Source organism: Protopterus annectens, chromosome 2.part1 (genome assembly GCF_019279795.1).
Source record: "Protopterus annectens isolate FY-2018-M chromosome 2.part1, PAN1.0, whole genome shotgun sequence".
NCBI lineage: Eukaryota > Metazoa > Chordata > Ceratodontiformes > Protopteridae > Protopterus > Protopterus annectens.
Genome location: NC_056729.1, coordinates 768790698 through 768814447, shown reverse-complemented (window position 1 = coordinate 768814447; position 23750 = coordinate 768790698).

The window sequence follows — 23750 nt, the reverse complement described above, 5'->3', positions numbered from 1 at the left end:
ATGATCTTAATATATACTGCACAACACCAATTTCAGACACTGAAAAATTACTGAAAGCGGTGGAGGACTTTGCAGTAATATCTAATTACAAAATTAATCTTAAAAAAACAAGCATATTTCCTTTAAAAACTCCTAAACCCTTTTCGCTTCTCCCATTGGTGGGGCAGGTACAATCTGAAGATAAAATTAAATACTTGGGTATTACCTTTTCTACAGATGATAAGGATTTTTATAACACTAACATTAAATTAGTCTGGGATCACATACTATTTGATTTTAAGAGATGGAATAATTTAAAGTTACCGGTATTAGCAAAAGTTGCAATTATTAAAATGAATGTTTTACCCAGATTATTATATATATTTAGATCTGCTCAAGTGTTAATTTCCAAGGGTTTTTTTAAACAAATTCACAGGGAATCAGCTAAATTTATTTGGGACCCAAAAAAGACCAGGATATCATATGATAAATTGATGACTCCAAAAAATAAAGGGGAATTGGATTTACCAAATTTTGAAACTTACTATTTAATAATAAACTCGAACAGAATCTTAAGAATTGCCAATTATGACATATTTAGTAATAAATGGTCACCAATGTGGGTAACTTTGAACTATAAACACATTTTGAATTTGAATATTAACCCCAAATCAGTACCTTTCTTAAGAAAGGAAAAGCTTAAATTATATGATATAATGGATCACATTAAATTATATATAACTTCATTACAAAATTTATTTGAATCCTTAAATCAAATGCAGCATGTGATGGTCTTCCAACCTTTTCATAGAAATCCTAACTTGAAAATTAATAATAAATTAATAAATCTTAAAAATTTTCCTCTTATGATGAATTTAACCTTACTTGATATATATCCCTACTTAAAGGAGTCCATTAATACAATAAGACAAGAAATGAATCTGCCCAAATCATATTTAACTATTTTGAGGCAGATCAAAGAACTCTCTATAAGTTACTTTGATGACTTTAAAATTAAAGATGAGGAAATAACAAAATGTTTCAATTTGTGGCAAACTCTTCAACAAGATCTCAAATTTATAGCAGCCACTAATAAACTAATAAAGGATCTTAAATTTCAGAATACAGTTCTTATGTCAAAATATTGGAGGGATAAACTGCCACTTACAGAAGAAAAGCAGTTTCTGAAGTCAATTAATCTAACAACGAAATCAATATCTTTTCAAAAATTAATGTATACTCAACTTATGATTTTTAATAACGCCTATTATACACGCCTCAGATTGCACAAGTTTAATCCTAAAAAATCTCCAAACTGCCCATATTGCACAGATCAAGCAGCAGATCTTCTTCATATGTTCTGGAGTTGTAAATGTATTTATAAACTTTGGAATTCCTTAAAATTACAACTTCAAAAGATGGGATATCAAAGTTCAACACTTTCATGGGAATTCATGATATTACATATTCCTCCAAAACAATTTCCTAGATCCCAAATCACTATATTTATTAATATTTTTTTATTAATGAAACTTTATATAGTTACAAACTGGTTAAATCCATCTCAAACGTCATGGGACAATTTTAGGACTTTAGCGATAAGACAGATACTAGCCCACAAACTACTTTTGAAGGATCATAATAAAAATATCAATAATCCAAAGATATGGGAGCAAATTTTTAATATCATATTGGCATAATATATAGAGATCGAGTGTAGTGTGAGACATATATATTCTTTAGGGAAAACGTTAATAAGTAAAAGATTGAGATATCTGATCTATTTATAATTCTTTTCATATGTTTTTGTACAATCTGATGTTACATTTGGAAGCATTCATGTAAATATTGTATATATGTTTTTGTGATTGTATTAGACATAATAGCTAGAACGTATTAATATTTTTGTTTTGTTTAAGTTTGTATGGAAAATGTTAAAACAATAAAGACTTATTATTGAAAAAAAAAAGAAAAAAACTCAATCATAGCAATAGAACAAATGGGTAAGAAATTCATATGCAGCAAAGGATCATTTTGTTGTTAAATAAAGTCATAATGGAGAACTGTAAAAAGGGGAAGAATCTAAGTATGGATAGACTGTAAAAAAGCATTTGACAGTATCCCACATTCATGGATAAAAGAGTGCTTAAAATGTATAAGATATACCGTACACTGATCTTTTACATTACAGCAACCATGAACAGTGGCAAACCATTTTGCAGTTAAGTCATGATAAAGGACAAATTATTATTTCAGAAATAAAAATTCAAATGGGCCATTCCAGGGTGACTCTCTGTCACCACTGCTCTTTTGTCTTGCCCTTAACCCATTAAGTTGTCTACTTAACAGATTAGGTCATGGCTACAATTTGGCTGCCAGGAAACAACTAAGTATAAAGATTTCTTATCTTCTTTTTGTAGATGATTTAAAACTGTATAGCTCATCAGATGTGGAACGGAAAGCACAACTGCAAGTGGTCAAACCTTTTTCACGTGATACAAGAATATCATTTGGACTTGTGAAATGCGCAAAAGCAACCTTTAAAGCTGGAAAGCTGTAGCTCCAAGAAAACAACAGTTTGGGGGTTGGAGCCTAGATGGCCAATTGAGAGCAGTGAATTTTGAGAGCTCCATAAACTAGTATAAGAATATAGGAAAATGTTATTATTTTCAAGTTTAAAATGTCAGAAATCTATAGATAAACTACTAAACTACATAAATATAATTTTTGGTGGAGAAATACAAAACTTTTCCTGTCAAGTAACTTGGAGATATATTAAGTCACTGAATATGAACAACTCAAGGAATTTTCATCCAGATGCTGCTTTGAAAAAAGAACTTAAATTTATGACATCTACCTTACAGGAACTATCTTTGAAGATGGATGGCTTTAAAAATGACTTAGAAAACCTCAAATTAAATTCTCAAAAACAGACTGATACTCTTAAGGAACTATTACAGCAACACCATACAAAAATAACAAATATAGACACTTCTCTAAATGACATTGAAGGGAGACTGAAAGAGGAAGAATTCCAAAAAGAATTTCTGTTTAAACAGAATACATGGCTGCTTGACAAAATAGATGACTTAGAAAACAGGGAAAGGAGAAACAACATAAGAATCTTTGGTCTGCCTGAAAACACTGAAGGAGAAGACATTATTTCATTCTTAACAACCTGGATTCCTGAAATTTTAGACTTAAAAGAGGGACTTTCATTTGGAATTGAAAGGGTGCATAGAGCAATGAGGAAACCTGCTTCTAACTCAACAAATACTCCACCTAGACCCATAATTATAAAATTTCTTTCATTTCTGGACAAGGAACTAATATTAAAATCAACTTGGAGAAAATCACCCTTAAAATACAATCAAAGCCTGATAAGGTTTGACAATGATTATTCTTCCAGAATACTAGTACAAAGGAAAGAAGTCTGGCCAATAATAATACTGTTGAAACAAAACAATATTAAAGCACATCTGGCCTTTCCAGCCAAGATAAAAATACTTTTTGCCAATGTGATGAGAACCTTTAATGACTTAGAAGAAGCTACTATATTCATCAAAAACAAAAACATAGTGTCTCTCCCAGAAGAAATGGAATGGATGGCACCTACTCTTAAAAGAATAAAAGAAACAAATCCTTGGACTGATGCTAGAAAGAAGAAACAAAAAGCTTATTCCAAGATAGCTATCCCCAAAAAATAACTCTTACAACTACATCCCTCAAAGTATCAACTGATATGGTACATCACTTGTCATCTGTTTTTATTTAAAAAAATGAGGGTTTCTTAAACAACTGAGAAACAGTAATGATTTATTCTGAATGTTCAAAGAGTCCAATAATTCTTCACAAACAAAGTTAGGTCAAGATGGGTTACTGTTTACATTATATATAAGCCAAACAAAGCAACATATAATACAAACATAGACGTTTCTGTTCCCCTACTTGAGCTCAATGAATACTTATCTTGATCATTTTTCATTGTTTTTACTTATAATTTAAGTAATTAATTAACTAATTCAATAAGGTACCATTCATCAGAGTTCAGTCTCAAATGTAACAAATTAACGTTATATATAATAGCAGTAACAGTAGAGTGTTTTGAAAAAAAATTGTTATGGAGACTAATGCCTTCTTCAGTTAAAGTATGATTTAGAAATGTCATGTATATCCTGTCTAAATAATAGTAGCAAGCTCTTAGTATAAATGTCATCATTATTTTGTCTAAATATAGTTAATATCAATTATGGCAGGTATCATAGCTACGAGTGCTGTTTGATCAATCCTGATATGGTGTGCGTGGATGCAGCTGTGTCTGACAGCTAGTATAAATGTAATTATTATTCTGTCTAAACATAGTTAATATCAGTTATGGTAGGTATCATAGCTTTGAGTGCTGTTTGAATAAGCTTGATGTGTGTGGATGCAGCTGTGTCTGGCAGCTGTTGTGTGTTGCCGTTGTTGCCATTTTCGTCTCTGGGAGGCTGTGAGTTGCAGCTTGTGATCGAGGTTTACTGATGCTTGTGTATTAGCAGGAGACATTTGCTGGATCCAGGGGAAGGGGGTGGATGGAACTGTGATTTGGGATATTTTGGCAGAGAATAGTTTGTTTATACATCAGCTGAGTGAGAGGTGGGAAGACTGGAAGAGTGTGTTGTCTCTTGTTGTGGTGGCTTGTTGGGAGGTTTTTTTTTTGGATCTGTTTGCTCTCTGTTCTTTTCCTGGCTGCTGCCTTGCTAAAAGGGAGGGAATTTAGACTGAAGTTGCAGTGAAGTGAAGCTTTGCTTCAGGTGCATCGCAAGCCTCTGGTATGCAGTACAGAGAAACACTAACAGAAACAGATGCTCCCAGGTTGCTATGGTAATGGAGACAGAGTGCTGATAATGCTTAATGGCTCTGAGGAGCCTTTGAGATGATTCTCGGCAATGAAGTTGTTGGTTTAAAAAAAAAAAAAAAAATATATATATATATATATATATATATATATATATATATATATATATTAAAAGGGCTATTTTAAACCACATGTACACATATTGATGATCTCCCAACACTTCGTTTAGCTCATTAAGTTGATTCTTGAAAAAAAAAAAAATAAGTACAATTTTTGGTCCAAACACATTAAGGACTTACATAAGAGTGGAAGTCTGAGTTATTGTGAAAGACTAAGAGCACTTGGTCTTGTGCAGTACCCCTTGTAGTGGTCTGGGAGGTGAGCTTGCTCGGACATGTTGGGCATATGGGGATAGCTGATTCCAGGGGTGTTTGGGGTTGCTTGGAAGTGCTAGAGAGTCAGTCAGATTTCCTTTATGGAAATATCTGTGGGAATGGAAGGTGTGTTGAGTGGTTCACTGGCAGAGTGCCCACTGCATGGAACAGACTGGTAAAATGGAAAAGGACAAATATTAGTTTGGATATTTTAAGAACAGCCTGGAAACACACCACATGAACTAGTGAATGGTATTCTGGCAAAACTGGATAGGCATTGTTGCCCGTGCTTGAAGTACTGATATGTATGTATGTAAGGATGGAAATATACTTATAACAAATAAGAAACTAGAAGGGTCTCAACATTTAAAGTCTATGGACTGTATAAACGTGCTTGGAAGGAGCTAATAATAAGAATAAGCATTACAGCTTGTGGTCAGTCAAATAACTAAGCAACAGCCAAAAAAAAAAAAAAAAAAAAACACACACACACAATAGTTATGTAATGCATGATTTTAGTAAATCTAGACATAAAATATATAATTGTCATATAAGATGAAGAAGTCTGCTGAATTTAGATATTAAAGACAGGATTTAATAACATGGACTTGTGTATAATAACACTACTGTCTTAACTTGTCATAAATGACATACACTACATTGAACATCAAAGGGAAGCATGATGATTTTCTTATATAAGTAAATATGCATAGAAAGTCATGTAATTCCTTTAACTTGAATTGTAATTTTTGTAACCCATCTTGACCATATATAATAATTAAGCGGTTACCAAGGTAACTAATGTTTATACATGACATCAAACTGGCAAAGTTGTTCAAAGTAAACAATAGAAGCCTGAACTGGGAATGTCATAGAATGTAACAATCACATTCTGAACAAATAGTATTCAATTGACACTCAGTTTAATAACATGGGCTTGTGTATAATAACACTACTATTTTAACTTCTCATAATGGCATACGTTATATTGAACATCAAGGGGAAGCATGATGATTTTCTCTTATAATAGCACTACTGTCTTAACTTATCATAAATGACATACACTACATTGAACATCAAAGGGAAGCATGATGATTTTCTTATATAAGTAAATGTGCATAACAAGACATATAATTGCTTTAACTTGAATTGTGATATTCTAACCCATTTTGACCATACATAATACTTAAACTGTTACCAAGGTAGCTAATGTTTTATACATGACATCAAACTGGCAAAGTTGTTCAAAGTAAACAATGGAAGCCTGAACTGGGAATGTCATAGAATGTAACAATCACATTCTGAACAAATAGTATTAAATTGACAATAATCACTCAGTTTAAACTTTGCTGATTATACAAAATAGAATGCTGCCATTTAAATCTAAAATCTTTCATATGCCATCAAATGGCAATTTATGAATATGGAAAGGAAACTTCCAGTCATTAATCACAATAAGTGAATTTGTTGTTTTTAACCTATAATTTTACTCATTTTATAATAAGAAATGACAGATATGAAAATCCATATGCACTGATAATTAAAATGCACTAACTTTCATCAATGTTCACATAAAACAAACTTGATGTTTTAAGTAAGTTAGCAACAAAGTGATTACTTAAATGCTGGCAAACAATGAAATATAACTTCTGATATATCCAGTAAAATAAATTGTATTATAAGCATTAGGTATAAATATTATTACATCGATTTATATTAAGTAATAAGTTTTGAAATATTTCATCAATAAGGGTGAATATGTTAAATAACTGTGTGCTATAATATTTTACTGAGGTTTTATATATGATACATTCTTCTTTACTATGATTGAATTGCTTGTCCTCTATCTTTCATGTAAATATTAATTGCTTATACAATAAGTAGACATAACTAACAGAATAACTAACAGAATAAAAATACCACTATCTAAAAGAATAAATAATGATCAAACAGGATTTATATAAAATAGACACACATGACAATATTAAAAGGATAATTTCTCTGATAGATTATGTTATTAAAGAAAATAAAAAAAAATACTCATAATTGGCTTAGATATAGAGAAAGCCTTTGATTCCCTAAATTGGGACTATTTATTCAAAACCCTAATGCTATTTGAATTTTCTGCCTCATTTGTTCATCTCCTAAAGAATATATATACAAATAATTTAGCGTATGTCAAGTTAGGTCCTTTTACCTCTGAATCTATACATATAACAAAAGGCACTAAACAAGGATGTCCCATGTCACTGATTGTATTTGTATCTGGCTTTTGAAATATTGGCAGATTCAATTCATAACAATATAAAAATCAAAGGAACAGATGTGTATGAACAATACAATTCGAAAGGAATGCTATTTACTGATGACATATTACTAACATTATCTAATACAAAAGAGACATTAGAAGAATTAAATATATTAATTGACAAATTCCACATGACTTCAGGACTCCATTTCAATAAATCAAAATCAAAATTTTTATTTTTAAATAAAAAAAAGAACTGCAGACTAAGGGGGATCACATCATATGGAAACAAGAATCTACCTTAAAATATCTAGGAATTGAGTTATGCAAGGATAATAATGAATTAGTCTCAAAAACCTATAATAATATCATCAATACAATTAAAATTTCTGTGGAAAAATGGAACAAAATAATAGTAACATTTGAAGATAGACTAAAGTTAATAAAAATGTTTTTACTGTCCAAGATCCTGTATATAGCCCTGGCAATACAACTGTTACCAGAAAGGAATATACTTAAAGAAGTAAATTCATGCCTAATTACATTTTTATGGTTTCCCAAAAGAAACAGAATAGCTTTACTACATCATATCAGACCATGGAAACAGGGAGGATTAAACTTTCCTGATATAGAAACATATATAAAAGCATCAGTATCTAAAACAATCTCAGATTGGATAAATCCAAATTAATCTGCAAATTGGAAAGAATTACTAACTGTAATATCAATAAATGAATTTGATTTACAAAACAAATTTCAAATAACAGATAAAAACAATTTGCCGTGGCACATATTATGTATTAGTATGCAATATAACATAACTAAACCCACTAAAACTCGTATGATTAATCATTACATTGACTCATTTAGGAAAATTATTAATGCAAATATAGATTTAAAAATCTGGTTTAATCTTTTAGCACCATTTACAGTCCCAAAGAACTTTCCACATAAAATATATAGAGAAATTATTAATTCCTGGGAATGGGAACTTTCAGTTCCCGTCTGCATGGGTGTCATAAAGTTTGTCACTTCTAACTTGAGTAGCATAAAGTTAGCTATGGAGACGTTTTTATGGAGGTTTCCTTACTGGGGGGTGGGGAAGGGATGTGAATGTCAAGGGTGATTAGCTTATTGTCAGACCTGACCAACGAGGGGATGACCATAGGTGTGGAGCATCAATTTCCCATATTGGTAATGACCAGGTCTAGGATATTGGAGCCCCTGCTGGGACTATAGATTATTTGACCCAGGGCATTGGAATTTATGAATTCCAAGAACCATTGGGCAAAGGTGTTGGTACACATGTAGTTTTCCCAGTTAATGGCAGGGTATTTGAAATCACCCAGTATTAGGGTGTTTGGTTGTATCTTAATATTTTCCAGTATGTTTAGAAAAGTGTAGTGAGAATCTTGAGGCATGGTGGGGGATCTGTAGCAAGCTACAGTTTGGATTGCAGTCTTATCTAGTGTTACTTGCACCTGGAGAATTTCAGAGGCATTGTGTTGGGCAACTAGCCTGGTGGTGTGAATATCCTTGATGAATATGGACATTCCTCCACTTTTAGTGTTTCAGTCCTATTTTGGAGGGTGAAAAGTCTGGTAAGAGTTGCAGCCTGGTATTACAGGGGTGCTGTTTGGAGCCTTGAGCCAGGTCTCAGTTACTGCACAGATATCGATGTTCTCCATTTTTAGGAGTGCCTCGAGAGAGTGCAATTTGAGGTTTAGACTCCTAGCATTGAGCAGCATTACCTTCAAATTTTGCATGCTTGTACCTGTTAAGGTGGTGGTTTTGTCCTTTGAACTTTGCCTAAAAAAGGCACTATAGAGGTGGCAAGAGCCTTAGCCAGTAACCTGAATCCCAGGGGTGACAGGCACAGACCATCTCTGGCAAAGCATTGTGGTCTGTCGATCATGTCATCCCAGGCAGACAGATACTGGATCCCCTTTGAATGACACTAGAAGCTTAGCTAATTGTTGAAGTCAATCATTTTATCCTTATACTGTGGTATTATTCTGGGCAAAGGCAGGATGCTACTCAGGGCTAGAGTCATACCTGCCTGGGCAACATGATCCAAGAGCTCTTCCATGTCTCTTTTTATGTAGTCCAGGGAGGTAAATCTCAAGTCATTCACTCCAACATGGACAATGACAGAGTCATATTTGTACTTGTTGTGGAGTGACTTGAGTGCATGCATTATGTGGTGGATCTTCACAACCGACAGGCACCTGACTGTAATTTTCTCCGTGTTCAGCCTGGTGAGTGGGGCATCAGTGTGCCTGACTATAGAGTGTTGGGTACATTGTCTTACCTTAGAGGCTGTTGTTGGGTGGCACACTGGTGTTGTGAGCTATGTGACACTTTGGTTGTGATTGGTGTTTGCTTGCGTTTCAGCTTCAGAGGTCCTTGTTGCTTGGGCAGGTTACTGTTAAGGGCCTCCACATATGAGGGTTTAGTGTTGCTATGTGAGGGTGTTGGTGGTGTGGGTTTAGAAGGGCTATGTGTTGCTTGAGGTGTAGTGCAATCGTTAACTTTCTCCTCTTGATTGTCTAGCACAATCTTGGGTGGAGAGAGCTTTGCTTTCAGTTTGGCTATGTAAGTGCATCTCTTGCAGGTGTTTGTGTTGGGTGGTAATAGGAAAGGGTTGTCTGTGTACATGAGATAATTGCTGCATTGCCCCAATATGCCCAGATTCACCAGGTGGACAGGAGTAATCACTGGAAGCTGACCCTTGGACATGCCTGGTTTGGTGCTTTTTTGTAAAGTACAAGAGCTGTTTTCCCTTACCTTAGCAAGGTACTTTGCAATTATAGGCTGTTTAGTGCCTATGATTAATTTTGCCTTATTAACAAGGAGAGTTGAGTGCTTGTATCAGTTTAAGGCTTCCTAGTGCTTTCCAGCAGATTTTAGAGCAAGTGCTAGTCACAGGGATGCTTAAAGGTAAGATGAAAAAAAATGGTTTATCCTAAACACTGCAGTGTGCACTAAAGGAGTTAGATGTGAAAGTAGGTAACTTAAGTTTTACCTGTCTAAAAAGTTAAATTTTAGTGGAGAGTCACTATTTTTAAAACAGCAAGATAGACTGAAAGGGGGTGGTCACTTTTGTATTCTGGTACTATGGAATACAGTAGGATGGCCAATAAATTTAAATAGTTGAAGGGGAGTGATTTCACAAAATGATAATTTTGCACTTACACAAGCCAGTAAAAGCAGAGAGGAAATGAGATATATGGTCAAATTAACATAAGGGGCAGGCAACTAGAAAGACAATGGTATTTAAGAACAGAACAGTAACCGGGTGGGAGGGAGAACACAACAGTAACCGAGTGGGAGGGTGGGGAAAACAATTCTGCCTGACTCACAAGAGACAGAGCTGTGGTTTCTTTTCAAGTTTTAATATGCAGTTAAAAGCAGAATACAAGTAAAATGCAAGGTAAAGAAAACAAATCACAATATTCAAAATAGAAAAAGGCAATAAAGTAATACAAAATACAACAAATAAAAATCAAACTAACCTTTCCCTCACAGCAAAATGTAGCAGAGTCTGGGTGAGCCTTTCTAGTAAAGCTCTGAAATGTTTTATTTTACCCCTTAAATAGAAGGTACTCCTTAAATAGAAGGTTTAATTCATAACTCCACCCCATCAATTCACAGATGATTAACCTTAACTGCCCTGTTCTATCTTATGTGTGAGTGTCTATAAATACTATGGAATTCATTCAAATGTATTTGAAAAGCAAAAAAAAAATTTGAGAAGAAAATAACAGTTTGGGAGAGGAGTCGGATGTACAAGAAGTTGTACAAGAGAGTGTATAAGTATTTGAGAATTGATGAAGGATCAACAATAAAACATGAGCAAATGTGAACAAAACTTAGTAAAGAATATTTTACAAGACTAAAATTAATACAGAAAACAGCCTGACATCTAGGAACAAAGTCCAAGCTATAAACCAATTTGCTCCTCTTTTTTTAACTTACAGTTTTGAAGCGATAGATTAGCCCCAAAAGGTGTTAGATAGGTTGGACAGGAAAACAAGAAGGATGCTGCATGCTCATCAAATGATTTATAAAAATCAGTGCATACCAAGATTATATGTTCCCCTTTTTGAAGGAGGTATGATTCCTCCAAATTGATTACTTTTATAGATTTGCAATCATGGGACTGCAAACATATCTGATGACCTCACAAGACCCAAACATAGTGAAAGTTTTGAAACATGAGAAGGATAAGTCTGGATGTCTTCCCTGCTTAGTTTAACGGAAGTGTACTAGTGACAAGCGGGGATGGAAATCAAACCAGAAGTAGATAAAAATCAGGCAGCAACTGAATGTGCCAAAAAACAAAAGAAACAATATAAGTGAAAGGATCAGATGAGAAGGCAAGAAATGTGAAAAATGCATAAATGTAGTTGCAAGTATAGAAAACTCTTGGAAAACCTCACGTTGATCAGGATCAAAAGCAGGAATGATTACAGAGAGGTGAATTTAAACCAAAACATGAAAGGTCAATATTGGTGGCCCAGGATAATGGACTATGTACATGTTGATTTACAAAGTCCATTGAACATGTGGGAGAAACAGACAAATGTAGGTTTTGTAAAACAGAATTGGAAATAGTCACACATCTTTTTTGCTTGTTGCGATATACGAATGGCAGAAGGAGTGTATACTGAAAGGCATAATAATGTGGCAAGACTGTTGCACTGGGGATTGTGCAAACATTATAATACTGAAATAGCTGAAAAACACTGAAAACATGACTCACTAAGCATCATAGGAAATTAAGTTTATATCACATGGGATCATCCATTAGAAACAGTTAAAAAATTAGATATGAGAAAACCAGACATAGTAGCCCATGAAAAGATGACAAAAGTAGCAATGGTAATTGAAATTGCTACACCCAGTGACTGCAGTGTCTTATGTACAGAGAGACACAAAGTCATAAAATACCAAAATTTGCAGGCAGAAATGAGGGCAATGTGGAAGAATGATACCCAGACAGCTCCAGTAGTAGAAGGAGCAACTGGTCTTATAAAAAAGAATTTGCAATCATACTTAGATCTGTTACTGATACATTTTACTCCATATTAATTACAGAAGCAGTCAATACTGGGCACATTGTGGGTGCTGTGAATAGCACTTCTGGCTAACAAAGATTGTAACAAGACTAATTTCATGAACTTTAATCATACTTTGACTTAGGAATGGGGTCCATTCTCATCATGGTATTAGAGACCCAAAAGACTTGGTGAAATAAAAAAAAAACAATTAAAAGTGTGTTGTGATATAATTTATATAGATTCATAGATTTATAGATTATTATCTGGCTAATGACCCATGGGGGGGTGATGGTCTTTCTAAGCCTAGCAAAAGAATAATGATGTCTTGTATCAAAACAGGACATTAAGCTACCACTATCCATAAGGGACATGGGTTCCAGGCCTGGTGTAAATTTCCTGTTCTCTATCCATTTGTCTAGGCTGTGCTTAAACTAGGTAATAAATGAACTCAGCTTCACATGGATGGGAACCCTGTTCCATAGGAGGGGCAGGCTCTGGGACACATATCTGTCTCTCCAGCATGTACTGTTTAAATCACAGACAAAATTTAGGTCCCTAGACCTTGTATTTCTACTACTTTTTGACTTATAAATATGCAGGAGATTCATAAGTATGGGGTTTGTGGATGCCTTGTAAGCCAGGCATAGATTACCTCTAAGCAGTCTATAGGAGACTGAATAGAAGGAAAGGGCTTTAAGATACTCTGTATAAGGCAGGTTTGTTATGCCACCTCTGAGGTTACTCTAGTTGCTGCATATGTCTGATCAGGTACATACAGAAGGGCGCATTGTACTCTATGATTTGTCCAATAAGTTTGGAGTGCAGTGGGATAATGACCTCTTTGGACCTAGATGCCATGTCCTTACTTAAAGGTTGTGCAACATAAAAGAATTTCCTCACTACTGTGGCTACATGGTGGTTGAAGGTAAGGCTACTCTTTATGTGCTTACCCAGAACCTTGACCAGTTGGATGACTCTTAGGGATGTATTATCATCATGGTAATTAGCCAGGATGGTTGACTTCCCAAAGGGTACAATTATGCATTTCTTAGCATTGAGTTTAAGACGATGGCTTTGACACCATTTGTTAGTCAGAGATAGACCTTCTTGAATAATACTAGTGTCTGCAGGGTAGTCGATGTTAATCCCCCAGCTTGCAATCATCTGCAAACTTAGTCAGCCATAAACCTTCAGCATTTGCTTCTATTTCAGAGAAATAGACTTTTCTTCAGAATTTGAAAAGGTCGTACACAAAATCCTGATCAATAAATCAGAAGAACTGGTTATTAATGTAATCATGATAAGATTATAGCTACATGACTTACAAATAGGACATGGCAAATATCATACAGCAATTGGACAGGTGTAATTGTGGGTTAAAGTCAGGGTGTCCCATAATATTCTGTCCTGGGTCCATATACTTGTTTCGGTTGTATCTTTTGGATTTTTTTCATCTGAGGTGTTCTATAGTCTGTATACAGAGGACTTGAAAAAGGAAAAAAAATGATTACATCTGTTACATACAGGGTATGTCTGCAAAAAACTTTCCTAAATTTACTGTTTGGGCACAGGAGAATAATATGCTAATAAATACATCAAAACCTCAGCATATGCAATTTGGGAAACATATATTTAATACTTAATACAACATACCATGACTGAAACTGTGGATACATTTAAGGTCATGGATATTTGGATAGATTCAGCTTTGAATTTTCTGATCATATTAACCAATTGGTTAATGATAAGTTATAAAGTTATAGGCTGTAACAAAAGATGTATGAAGTTTGGGGAACCATAAACTATGAAATCATTGTTGGTAAATCATACTATACCCAAACAATAGTTTGAAATAATAATAGAAAACCTTATAAGAAAACTAGCCCAAGTAAATTGGCAAGAGTACAGTAGAAATATATCAAGGACATCCATTGATGTTGAAAGTTTAAGGTATTATGAACAACTAAAATATCTGAACTTTTACAGTGTCTCATATAGACATTTAAGGGTAAACCTTATTCAGGTATATAGGGCTTTTAAAGAAAATTCTTCCTGGGAATGCACTGGTTGTCAAAGAATAGTAAAGCCCCTATAGCAATTCAAGACTATTTCAATCCTCAAACAAAAGTAATTCAAACTATCAAAACTAGCAATGTAGCTGGTGACTTCCTCTTTGCAAACACAGTTGGCAGAGTCTGGAACCTACTTCCAGCTGAAATTACATTGCTCTCCTTCTAACTCAATTTACAACCAGACTCAAACAACATCTGGCTCTAAACTGGCTAACTCATACCTCATATATAAATAAATTCTTAGTCAAGTTACTGTTAATCTTCTTTCTCTCCTGACTTTATCCAGAGGTTAACCCTTACCAGTGAAATTGCTATTCTGTCTTTGTAAATATCAAATCTGTAAAGTGTCTTCATTTTTATTTTAATTGTTGCTGTTTGTCTTGGTGCTTTTCTCCCTAGGCCTCCGCTGAAAATGGACATGATTCCAGTCGGACTATCCCAGTCAACAAATGTAAAATAAAAATAATAAATAAATAAAGGATCATCAGATAGCCTGTGTATGTGATTAGAAAATAAATACTAGAAAAACTTATATAGTAGTCCAATGAAAGAAGGCAAATGTAACATTGATCATTGAAATTGCTACACCCAGTGACTACAGTGTCTTAAGTACAGAGAGACACAAAGTCATAAAATATCAGGATTTGCAAGCAGAAACAAGGGGCAATGTGGAAAAAGGATATCCAAACAGTTCCAATAGTAGTAGGAGCAATGGGTCATATAAAAAAGAATTTAAAATCGTACTTAGATATGTTACCGATTCATGTAACTCTGGACGAATTGCAGAAAGAGTCCTTACTGGGCACATTGTGAGTGCTGCGAAGAGCACTTTTGGCTAACATCAAAGATTAAAACAATACTAATTTCATGAACTTTAATCATATTTTGACTTAGGAATGGAGTTCATTCCTGTCACGGTATTGGAAAGCCAGAAGACTTGGAGAAATTAAAAAGAGATTATATTGGAATAAGAGATGTACTAATTGGTTCCCTTTGAGAATAGTTGATGCCTGGAATAGACCACAAAATGATGTTAAAGCAAGCAGTACTTTAAATAGTTTTCAAAATAATTTGGGCACTTATTGTGTGAATGACTGTTTTGGAATACTGGCAGGCTAGAAGTGCATTGTTTCCCATGCCTGAAATATTTGCATCTGTATATGTATGCTTGTATTTGATTCCTTTAAGAGTCCACTCACAGAGTGTGTGTGATTTTGAACAAATCACTTAAATAGATAATGCTTCTGGATAATGCGTTTGGGTTAACCTTGAAAAGAGGAAGTTATGCCTAATAGTCTTACTTGGCTAGGTAATAAATGTAATAAAGAAATAAGGCTCCGCTAAAAATAAAACCAGACAGGCAGTTGTGATGGGTAAGCAAGCATTAAAAAATCTGAGTTACCCAGATTGTTCACTGAACTATTGCAGAATATAGCATGCAAGAAAGAAGGATGTCAGTTTTCAGCCAGAGCACCCGGTACAATGGGATACAAAAGCATAACTATCATGTATTCCTGAATTACAGGTGTGTCTCGGAATTTGGTACCAAATGCTCTCCTGCTTCTCATAAAACTAGACACGATGTGCTAAAACAATGAAGACTGCAATTCATTACCTGAGTTACAGTATGGCTATATCATTTAGGCATACGCATATGGCTATATCATTTATGTATAAGAATATGGCTATATCATTTAGGTATAAGCAGACTTTAACTACAAAAACCTGATAGACTAATATCCTCCAAAGTAAAAATATAATACTGTATGGATTTCTAATTTTGTATCCCTGTCTTACCTATATGTTGCTTTGTCCATGATGTTTGAGTGCTGAGTCTGAGAATTATGCACCCATCTTCTGACAAAGGCATACAATCCAAGAAAAAATGTATCTGTAGAAGGATGGCAAATGCATGCACACAAGGTGAGTAAGACTGACAAGATGCTACTGACACTGTGTCCCCATGTTATGGACATCATCACAGAAGCTCACAGACATTGCTACACAGTGCAACACATGACCATCATAATAACAGACTTCTAAGATATAGCTTGGGAGCCACTGCAACAAGTGACTGAACTATCAAGGGATGCTGGCAGTACCATATAGACTGTGATGCAGGACTGAGTGTGTATCCAGTATAAGTATGTGGTATGCCTAGGCCGCTGTGACAATATGGTGCTGGTTAAACTTCATAAACTGAGGAATATTTCTCAAATGTGCACATGCTTCTCTTACAGTCTTATGTAATTTAGAGAATGTGCATTACATGAGACCACCAATGAAGTGCAGAACATTTTACATGTTTTAAAGTGTACTACAGAACAAAGCTGTATAGCATTGCTGGAGGTACATGCCAAGAAGCAGTCATAGCAACTGCACAAGGGATCTGCATACTGGTACATAGCATGCATCTGTGCATGAGTGTGCACACACACACACACACACACACACACACACACACACACACACACACACACACACACACACACACACACACACACACACACACACACACACATTTACAAGCACTCATGCACACACAGATACGTACACATTAATCCAGATGCATAAACATACATATGTGCATACAAAGGCATAGAAAGAGTAGTAAGCTACGATGTAATCCAGAATGCTAATACTTGTAGTATGTGCTATTATCAAGTGCATCAGTTTATTCAGCCTAGAGAATGTGCAGCCAGTTAGTGCTATATACATAGGCTATATCTAGAGATTAGTAAAAAGTCTTAAAAGAAAACAGCAGAAAAAGGAGTTATGGTAAGGAGGGAAGAAGTTTTCCTGGACAGTGAAGCACCTGTTGGCTAGAAAGAAGAGTAAGAACAAATGAGCTGCAGAGGAGCAGGGATTTTAGAATGGAGGTGGGTGCCCAGGATGGACAAGAAAGGTCAATGACCATGTAAACTGGGGATGATTAGTGAGCATGATGTTGGGGCATGGCACAAGGAAGGACAGATGGAATGGGGATGGAACAGACTAAAAGGCACAGGTGAGAAAATGAAGAAGTGTGGGGGCGCATTGGCTGCTGTGTTGGCAGACTGTTGTGGGGAGCAGGGAAATTAAGAAGGAAGAAAGGAACAGCAATCTCTTCTAGGGATGCCCATTGCTAGTGATTCCTTCTGTACCAACAGCATTGTCATCTCCACTATGGTCCACGGTCTAGAACATGTGTTCCACAAAGCATTTATGCAGAGTATACCAGTGGGTGGCTGCTCACAATCTACTGGATACTCTCATTTTTGATCCTGTGAGGATCATCACTGTTGATGTGACACCCCAATCACCTCTGCAAAAATGGGAAAAGTAGGCTGTGCATAGAAGTATGGATGGATGGATGGAAGTATGGATGGATGGATGGATGGATGGATGGATGGATGGATGGATTCTGTTTTTTTTCTGGCTACCTGAGAATGATAATGCAATTTCTTTCATTTATTTCCTCCTTTCCACAGCCACATCTTCTAGCATAACACCACCACTTTAAAGACACACATTCTGGCTTCCGCTCTCAAATTCTAGCAAGTATAAACATTCCTCCTATCTAACTTTGTCTCTTTTCCAACATTAACATACAACAGTATGTATCTTTCTCTTATTCACCACCGAATTTACTCCACCATTATTCCTAACTACCTACTTTAGCTCCTTCTGCTAATGCCCATTACTATTCCTCCAAACAATAACTACCATATCACTCACTCTGTCAAGTTCTCCCCACTCGTATCTCAGCCAGTTCTGTTTAACTCTCCTGTGCTGCATTCTCTTCATTCAAAGTTAAGCATGCCATACATATCCTCCATCTGCCCTCTATTACCATATCCAACCACACTTACCACTCTAACTACTTCAGTTACTAGCACCTTATATATATATATATATATATATATATATATATATATATATATATATATATATATATATATATATATATATAGATATATTCTCATTTATCATTTAATAACCCCTTTCCAAACATCTCTACAAATGTTCACCAGCCTTACTCCTACAGCTTCATTGAGGTAATGTTGAAGCTAACCCAGGTCCATCTCAACTCTCCTGCATCCTAATCAATGCGCAAAGTATAAGAAATAAAATTGACAGATTGTCAGTCTTCATTCTTTTAGATAAGCCTGATTTAAAAATCAAAAACAACCAGCAAGCCAAACCAACCACAGGTCTTCAAAATGCACATTAATTTGATCAAGTAAAATCACAGTTGAGCGCTTTCGACTATTTACGTAGACATCATCAGAACCATGAATGAAACTCTTTCACTTCCTTTTAAAGTTTTCTTACTTCCTTCTAAAATGATTGGAACAACACCCCCCAGAATCCACCAATCAAAATGTAATTTCATGACATCAATGATTTACTGGTAAAGTGCCTGCCTTCAACACTTATTTTAAACTTACAGTTAAGAAAAAGTTGGAAAAACTAGGAGAAAATTAGCAAAAAATTATTAGTCTGGTATTGAGAAAATAAACTGAACTAAAATAAAATAAAATATAATAACCTCACATAAAACCAAGAGCAGTAATCACAATATACTGGCTCATTTTCTCAGTTCACTCATGATTGAAATGCTGTCATTGAGACCGGGTGAATTGGCTGCATCCATTCTAAGTTGCCAAATATTTCTCGGTGTAAAAGTTTGTTTTGCCAGTCCGCAGCAAAAGGTGCCACCTGAATCTGTTCAAGTACTAAAAAAAACAAATCTGTTGAACCCTAGGCATATAGTGAACTGCCTTGCCAATGCACTCTCTGTCTTGTCACTGTATGTGTGTTGGCATATTCATTTATTCAAGGCATTTTTGGTCTTGCCCATATAAAAAGCAGAACATGAAGTACATGTAGCCAGATAGATGACTCTTTGTGTTGCACAGTTGTATGTACCACCAGTCATTATACCAACACTTTTGTTCAACAAAGGGCCTTGATAACAGGTGTCTATTTATGGGCATTGGTGACAATGTCCTCATTTCCTTGTGTTCGATAGTCCTCTACTGTCTGCCCTTGGTTTTTACTAGGAGGCATTTCAGATTAGCTTTAATTTTGTAAGTGAAAGTGGTGGTGGTGGTGGTGGGGGGGGGGGGTTCCACAAACTGAATTTTGATTTGCAACACAAACCAGTTTTTCCAGAAAATATGTTCAATATCTTTGGCATCCAGGGTATAATGTAACACCATGTTCATGTGGTTATGAAAACTTGGACCATCTTGGTCCTTGTCTGCCTTCATCCACGAAAAAACAAGAAATATAGACAGTAGTGCAAAAACAAAACAAAAAAAAAGGGTGAAACCACTAAAGCTGGAAAAACACAACAAAATCTTGCAGGTAAAATCCAAACTTTAATGATGTTTCCTGGTACCTCGCTCAGTTAGTTGCCTTCAAGGGAATAATATTTAACCATTACAAAATGTCTTATATAACAAGCCCAATCAATTAATTAATGACATCACCCAATTAAAACTCTTTTTACAAAATTTACCCTCTTATTACAAGTTTACAAAAAACATGCCATTATACATTTTGATTCCTGATTAATGCACACAATAATTTTGAATAGATTTTAACAACTTAAACAACTAAATCAATCCATCTAAGAAATATAAAAATTCATTTCCTGATTTAAACCTTTGGGATATAAAGTCCCAAAATTAATAATCAATTTCATTTCCAACTACAATAAACTAGCCAAAAAATCACCACCCTGTCTGTAAGAGGGTCTTAGCTAAAACACTAAAAAACAGGCTAACATCAGAACCCCCATGGGCAGTATGAAAATGGTTTGCCACAGGATCCTCCATCCTGCCATGTCTGATATCCCCCAGATGTTCCATCACACGATTATTTACCATTATTTTGGTTTGCCCTATATACCATCTTACAGGTGTGCATCCACACCCTGTAATATAAACCACCCCACAGGACTGACAATTAAAATGATTCATTGCTTTGTATTTTCTGTTATTGATGCTAGCTCCATCTAAATTTTTTACTCTACCACATATTTTACATCTACCACATGGGTAACAGCCCATGCGATTCTCCCCAACCATGTTTTTTCTCAAATGCAGTAACTCCTTAAGATTCAAAAATCTACTAAAAGAAAATGTTACTCTTTTTGGAAACAAATTTGCCAAGGTTGGGCCATCACAAACAATGAGCCAAAATCTATCAACTATACCCCTCAAGATATCAGAAAAGGGTGAAAACTTGGAAATGAAAAATAACCTGTCCTCTCCATCTGATCTAGCTGTACCATGACACCCAACTCTTACTCTGCTGTGTTTATCACTAGAATAATTACGTGCCATTACATCAGGTTCCCCAAATCTTTTTTCAGCCCTATTAAGAACAGCTGCAGTGTACCCTCTATTTAAAAGTTTCTGTCTGACCTTAAAAAACTCCTGATCCAACATAGATTTATCAAACGTATTATTGAAAATACAATTATATTCACTATATGGTAGTGAAACCAACAAATGGGAAGGGTGCATACTATCAGCTGCCAAAAAAATATTGACAGCAGTTTCCTTGGTAAAAGGCCTATAAGATATCTCATTGGCTGCCTTCACAAGTTGTCGTAACCCATTCTTGCTGATTGGTGCATATTTGTTACTTCTTCCAGCCCACACTTCATCGAATGTCATATCCAGCAATGACGAGGAGTATCCTCTATCCTGGAACATCAATTTCAGCCTTTTGAACTGATCAAGACACATGTTGTTGTCCAAAGTAAGACGGGAGGTTCTAATGAACTGACTTTTCACCACTCCTTTCTTTTGGTGCAATGGGTGGCAACTTGTGAAAAAAAAGAAATGTGTTGCAATATGAGGGTTTTCTGTATATTTGTGTCTTGAATGTTCCATCTGGATGCTTTGTAATCATAATATCAAGGTAATTAATCATTTCATGGTTAAAGCAGTCAGTGAATTTAAGAAAAGAGGTACTAGTTTGTAGTTGATGGATGAATTCTTCCAACTGCACAGTGGTACCTATCTAAATGATTAACAAGTCATTCAGAGACCTGAAATAACCCACACACATCTCAAAACTAGGAAATTTGAACAGAACTTCAAGCTCTCATCTCAAAAGCACTGCATTAGTGAACATGTGGCCATAAGGGGCTTCCATGGTTACTCCAGTTATGTGTTTGTAATACTCTCGTTCAAATGTAAAAAAATGTTGTTTAGTGCCATTTCCATTAATTCAACAACTAAAGTGGCTTATGTGTCTAGTAAAAGTTCATGTTTCCTCACAATTTCTCTGAACCACTTAAGTCCCACCTTATGGGATATAACCATAAATAAGCTTTGCACGTCATAGGTCACAAAATACACTCTGTTCCCAGTTTGATATTCTTCTATTTTTTCAACAACTCCCTGGAATCATGAATAATATGTGGGTTTGGATCAAACAAATGTTTAAGCTTTTGTTCAACAAATTTCACCATGGGTTCTGTAACTGATCCCCTGGCTGCCACTATCGGGCGAGTTGGAGGATAATTGATGTTAGAGTGGATTTTGGGAATGCCAGAAATCTTCTTAATGCTGGATAATCTAATCTCAAAAAATCGTATAGGCCCTGTGAAATCATATCAAACAGGAAAAACTTATCTAGGGCCACCTTAACTGCCCTAAAGGCAATATTAATCTTGTTTATCGAAACAGCTGTATACACCTCATCATCCTGCAAGAGATTAGTCATGTGTATGGAATAGTCTACCCAGTCCATAATGACCAGCCCCCCCTTCCTTTGTCTGGTTTCATATACATGATGTTCTTATTGTGTGTAAAGTTTTTGAGAATTTCTCTATGTTGTTTGGATAAATTATATATATTTTTATGTGTCTTGTGGTCCAATAATTCATAAATTTCTTTTTTGCATGTTTTCTCAAAAACATTCAAAACCGGATGTAATGGGGGATTAGCAATAATTTTCCTTCTGAATTTACCTGAAAAGTTTTTGCCAGAGTCACTTGCTTCCCTGAATAATATTTAAAAATTAAGCCTACAGTTAAAAATCTTAAGATCAACGAGGGTATCCTCGACATTAGCTCTTGCTGAAGGAATAAAATTGTATCCCTTCAAAAATAAATCATAGTGCTAGGGACAAATGGACAAATCTGTAAAATTATAGATATTAAAATGAAAAAAGAGGTAGTGCTTGCAGTACCTTTGGCAGATTTTGAAATAGAATTCTGTACTGGGGAATCAGGTATCACCATCTCAAATTCTGATTTGTTTGTCTGTTCCTGTTCTTCTTCAATTTCTTCCCTCTGTTCTGGAGATTGTTCCCTGGATTCAGTGTGTTGGCTGCTTATTTGTTGGCCAACATCTCTGACCTTCTCAAGGGAGTTACCTCTAAAGGGACTTCTTCCTCGTTTTCACCAGTAGCATGGATCACAGTACCAGTTGTTGTAAGAATATTCTTTTGTGGATTCCCGGGGTGGGGTACACAGTTCTGTTCCAATAATATTGGTCGTCTCTTACCAGTTTCCTATCTTTTCTGTTCGTAAATTAATTTAATGGACTGAAAAATGGTATTAAAATCAGACATATTTGTAAAAGTCTAGGTCCATTGTAAATGGATTCAACCAGTTTAGTGATCCCTTGTTTATGTCTAAGCATTTGTCTTTCATTTTTCTTAATAAACAGCTTAGTAAGTTCAAGTCCAGTATCATAAAAAAATCTAGAAGTTCCAAATGGGATGGTGAATTAATCTCCACACTCTCTGGAAACTTCCAGATATGAAGTCCCTTAGGAACATGTCTGCTCACACTCTCACCCATAAAATAATTATCAAGTTGCAGAGATTTGTATTTAAAAAGCCATTTATCAAGAGCAGATATTTGTTCTTATAGTGAAAGATAGCTTCCATATGCAGCCTGACTGTATTCTTTCTGGTTGTAGTAAGAAAAATTATCCAGTCATTTACATACATTACCAGTTTACCAGTGAAAGTGTAGTCAGAGATTTTTAAGTCATTAGAATCACTAGAATTGGCTGCATCCAGTCTAAGTTGCCAAAACATTTCCCGGTGTAAAAGTTTGTTTTGCCAATCCCCAACATAAGGCACCACCTGAATCTGTTCAAGTATTAAAAAATTAAATTTGTTGAGCCCTGGGCATATAGTGGAATGCCTTGCCAGTGCACT